The following is a 5,903-nucleotide window of genomic DNA, read 5'->3' as shown; positions in this document are numbered from 1 at the left end:
TGTGTCATGTGCAAGAAATGATAAGTTTCCAAAATTGTAAGTGACACAAACAGACACATAATCCAAGGTCACGTGTACAGTAACGCCTTAAAATGCCGTTAGTCTAATATAACATAATTCTATTGCCTGAATCCATTGTAAATGGCGTTTTTAGTGTGTTACCAGTGGTTTAAGGAGAAGAAAGTGCGTTCTTTCATGTCTTTTGCACTAAAAAACAATATTCTTTTTTCCTGCGTCAATTCAAGATGGCTACTAAAATGACAATCTCCTTAAGGCTATGTGTATAGCCCATTAGGTATTTTTTTATAGTGGCTTTAGTTATGGAATTAGCTGGAAGGATCTAGAACCGACCTTTTACACCTACCAAGTGAGAGTAGGATATCTCCGGAGTGTAAAATATTATATTTCCTAAAATGAAAGTAATTCGTAAGGTCATGTGCAAAGCCAAAATTCCGATTTTTGAAAAGCTAAATCAAAGATATGTAATTCCATGGCCTGAATCGACTGTAAATGGCGGTTTTAGTGTTATCAGTAATTTGAGGAGAAGAATGTGCGGTTTCTTTTCACTAGACACCAATATTCCTAGAATCGATTTGATACACCTACCAGGCCAGGTGAAAGTATGATATCTCCGCAGTGTGATATGAAAGTTAAATAATTGATTTTTGAAGGAGGGTGTAATTGATATCGTCAAAATGTCCTTTTGAGAATAATTTGCAACGACAATGCCAATTAATTCCAAAAGTTCCTAGAAAAAACAAAACAATAATGCGTGTTTGGTTATGCACTTCATTCCGACATGCTTTTTTTCTGGTTTTAACAGAATGGTCGAATGCAGTTTGATCATCGGATGGAAATGAACTTTGCTGCTTGCATGATGTCACAATGAGGTTAGCATTTATTCCGTATTGAAAAGCGTGTTCCGACGGATCTGCACTCGACCGGCCTCTAAGGTTTGATGGTAACAAAATCAAATATGGCCGTCTACATAATAGAACCAAACGACCATAATGTGTAGAACCGGTCCCATTCTACATTCTTTACTGTTGATAGTTGTAATATTGATATCTCCTTGATTAGAAATTAAAAGTAGAGAGAGAATTATTTTGGTACATTTAAACCTTTAAATATTGCACAAGTTGAGATGGCATTCAACGTAAATATTCATATAAATGACTGTACTTGGCAATTATAATCCCAAATCAGAGCTGTTTGAATGAAGAATTTTTCAGATATCTTTGAAACGAATAATTCAACAGAAATTCAGAAAAAATTTGATGTTTGTGATTACAAATATTTTCCAAATCTGATTGGCAAGTACATACATAAGAACCAAGGAACTTTCTGTAACCAAATCTGCACCAGTAGCAAAGATATGTGACGTGTCATGTCAAAAGGAGACACTTTTGGGCAGGTTATCAATTTTGAGGTTTTTACATATCTTAAATATAGAGATATTTTGCTCCACAACGCCGTTTTCCCCAATGAAATCGGACATTCCTAAGCGAAGATATTGAGTTCGTAAGTTATGGTATTATAAAATTGGAAATTGAGATATCAGCCTTTAAAATATTATTGACAATGTTGAGAGTAGGAATTACCTTGAAAAATGTCTCAAAAAATACAAGATGCCAGTTATATTCCGGTCTGAAACTATTGGCCAATATTTTTAACATTAATAACATCACAAATTCGCAAGAAACCCAAATTGTGAAAAAATCACCACGGGTAGATTTTTGGCTGTTTCTCCATTTACGATCCTGCCCAAAAGTGTCTCCTTTTGACATGACACGTCACATATATGTACATGCAATCACAACCACTGATGACTGCCTGAACGCGTAAATCACACGCGTGTTTTGTGCGTTAAAGTAAACCCTGCTGAGGAGCCCGCACAATAATACTAAATTGTGTAACACCCTGTCAGATCTTCTGATACATGTTGTAAAACTTGCGATCCATGATGGAAACTCGGCGGTGATAACAACATGCATCCCAGCACACATTCTAGACTCTGTAAGATTTTTAAAAGTGAAGCCGGGAAGTGAACACCTGTATTTCAGATGGACATTTTATTTTTGTAAAGACCATACATGCCAGTGATATACAATGCATTAATAAAAATAATTTGTATAGCCCCCTAACGAAAAGGAGTGCATTGTGTAATTAGCATTTTATGCAAATTGTATTGCCAACTTTTTTAATGGACCTTTTCATTTTACATGTAAAGTCTATGGAGATTGAGATTAGAAAAGGCTGGAACGGGCGCTAGGCCTTTCAATGGTTCTTGCAGACCATAATAAAAGGTTCCTGCATGCCATATCTAATAGCTCTTGAGCATGAGCTATCTTCAACAAGCCACCAACAATTCACCAGCAACTGATATGTTAACCTTGATTTGAAATTTTAATGTTCTATAACTGGCAACCAATCAACTGCGAGGGTGTCATTGGAAAGTTGGGCCTAGGCGAATGTCACGACAGACTGTAACATCCAGAAAATGGATGACCGTCACCTGTTGGCGAATATCACAGCCAACTTCAATGTGTCATGCATTGTCGGGTGTCTGCAATGATAGTTGAAGGATTATGAAGGTATAGATGGATGTATTTTGAGTTGGACTGTCTTATGCACTTGCATTTTGCTTAGCTTCTCGGAACAAAAAGATCCACACTTTGTTTTGGCAGCCATCTTGAATTTACGTAGGAAAGAAGGAATATTCTGTTTTGGTGACAAAATACACTTTCTTCTCCTCAAATCACTGACAACGCCATAAAAACGCCATCAGGCCATGGACAGCTGGAATTACATTATCTGTGATTAAGCCGTTAAAAATCAGTATTTCTAGGAGTCTCTTTGCACGTGACCTTGAGGATTAATGTGCCGCTTATAATTTTGGAAACTACCATTTCATACATTCGGACATATCATATTTTACATGGCAGATGTAGAAATCCAGTTCTGGATACCACCAACCAAATCCTTAAACTATAAAGGCCTCTAGCTCTACCAAAAGTAGCTTATAAATGGACTATGTAGTTTTACTGATGTGCGACTACAGAGAGTAGCTTGCCGTCATAGTATTTATAGGGCAGGATAGAAGATGAACACAAACATAATTATCGTACATAATATTGTTGTTGTTGTTGTTGTTTCTTCCTTTGCTGTTTGCTTGGTGTTGTTTTTATTCTACCATTTTAAACCTTGAATTATATAAGTACCTTGATATATATTTAATGTGAAATACGACCATTGTGACCAATTTTCATACGGCTATATGTCACGACTGCTTTAGTCCGCCATTTTTTAAATTCAGAATCGACAGTGTCCTTTTTTTTTTTTTTTTTTTTTTATATTCACAAAAATACCATTATTTAAAGGTATAATGGAATCATAGGGCATTGAGTATCAGAAACTTTTGACTTCTTGTTTAGGACAATAAGATATAGTTGAAATCAATTGAACCATATTTTTTGACCTTGGTAAATGGTTGGTATTTTGAACGTTTTTCATTATGTGAACCCAATTGTATCTTTTGATACCAAATTAGCAGCACTTCGCTGGCGAAGAGAAGTGAATTCCAAAGTGTAATCATATCATTGAACGCAACAATACAATGTAGTAGGAGCACTTCAATTTCACACGTTAAAGTAAAAGCAAAATGTAATGAACCCTAGAACTAATCCTAAATCTAACCGTTAAAGCTTATTCCCTTTGCCTTAGTATTACACCCTGCTTAAATTTGTTTATTTTTGCATTTTTCTTTAAAATTATAACGCATTGGGGACAAGTAGATATGTATATTATAGGGGCAAGGACTACAACTACTGCACTTTAACTACTTGCTTTGAGTTGCTGAATTTTCAGTACAGTAGTTGTAGTCCTTGTCCCTATAATATACATCTTACTTGTCACCAATGTACTATAATTTTTGAGAAAATGCAAAAATAGGCATAAATTGGCCAGGGTGTAGTACCCTTAAAACTACTTAAAAAACATTAAATCATTAAGCCAATAATTTAGAACCACATATAAAAATACCGTAAAGGTTCGCCTAATGGCGCACATGGGCTCCTTTGCCTTGGGGGTAAATTTCATGTACAAATAGAGAGCACCCCCTCTGAAAACCCCAACAAGAACTAAGGGTACTTGGTCTTATATGCTGGTGGGATTTTTTTTCTGGAGGGTGCTTTTAGATTGTGCCTAAAATTCCAGTTATGTCAAGGCAGCCCATAGCACCATTTCAGTTTATTCACTTTATTAAGTTCAAATTTGGAATGTAAGGATATTCATCATGTTCATAGGGCTACATGTAGGACTTTACAGTCTGATGAACGCTTGTTGGATACATTCGCCTCGCCTCACGTGAATTGAATGATGTATTCGTCTTTCTTTCTGTCTTTTTTTTTGGGGGGGTGGGGGAGACCAGGAAGTGTTGGATAAATTCGCCATTGAATAAATAAATAAATAAATAAATACATAAATACATAAATAAATAAATAAATAAATAAATAAATATATAAATATATACATAAATAAATAAATAAATAAATAAATAAATAAATAAATAAATAAATAAATAAATAAATAAATAAATAAATATAAATAAAAAAAATTAAATAAAATTTAAATAAATAAATAAATAAATAAAAAAATAAACAAATAAATAAATAAATAAAAAAACAGCTTCAAAGCCTCAAGACCAGGGATCGAGTGTCGCCAAATTTTTTCGAACTAGCCCAGCCATGTAAAGGACCTGATTGGCTCTTGTGAAAACCATAATTTGTGCAAAGTAGCGAACTTGCCTCATCCTATTATTATGAGAAGTTTACGATGACCTGTGACTTAATTTAGTTGACACCATCGTCATACCGGGCGTCACAGTGTCATCGCCCTGATATCTTCATGGCAGAAATCGCCATGGTAGGATGAATCCACAGCCGGCCAGCCACGCATGGCCATTTTGTTCCGACCTTTGAGACGCATAATGAGCCGAGGGACATCCGACTAAGGCTACTGACAATAGCCTGGTAATTGACCTCTCTGTGTGTGAGTGAGCATGTATATGCCATTATGAGGTCAATGGTCATATGCTTTTAGACTGCTTGCACGAGTGAGTGCAGCTAGCCTACGCTGCACTATATTGGCACATATAAAATCAGAATATTTTTGTCATTTTTTGAGTTCAAGACGCAATGGTTCTTTCTCAAGACGCAAGCTAACGACTATCATATCCGTTGAACACATATATTCAAGTGCAAGGAACAAAATCTGGCTTCTTTTGACTAAATCAATTACGGAGATATTCATCATTTTCTACCCCGGTATCCAAAGATTTATCGTCTGAATATCAAATCGTGCATAGCACATTCACGTGTATCGATCCTGGGTATTCATTTTAGTGTCTCTGCTGTATAATGTAATTATCCGGGCGATGTCGGTGTGCGTCATACGCTTGTGGAATGCTTGAAGACGCGCTCTTTGATTTCAAATTGTACATGTCGTGTCCAAGAATTAAATATAGCAAGTGGGGAGGTAGTTTCAAAGCAGCGTACTAAAAATAAAACGCTTTGCAGAGTTCTTTTACAAATTCAGCTTTTTTTCCTATGCACATAGGTCCTATGGGTCCTATGTAGCCCCCTGGAGTTAAAAAGTGTACACGCTTGACGCCGCGCGTGTATAGGTGAGGACTACCCACCTTTGTTTCCAATGGACATTTTACATGGAATACATTTAAAAAAAAATCCACATAGCCCCCGAATTAAAAGTATTTAATTATCTTTGTAATCACTCAAAAAGCATTTTGTGTGAATTTTACATCCGAACTAGGTGCTATTAAATTTTTATGAGCCTTTTTATTTTACATGTAAAGTCTATGGGGTGACGATTAGAAATGGACGACA

The sequence above is a fragment of the Amphiura filiformis genome, chromosome 2 (assembly GCF_039555335.1).
Source record: "Amphiura filiformis chromosome 2, Afil_fr2py, whole genome shotgun sequence".
Taxonomy (NCBI): domain Eukaryota; kingdom Metazoa; phylum Echinodermata; class Ophiuroidea; order Amphilepidida; family Amphiuridae; genus Amphiura; species Amphiura filiformis.
The sequence above is the reverse complement of the archived record's forward strand: the minus strand, read 5'-3'. Positions refer to the sequence as shown.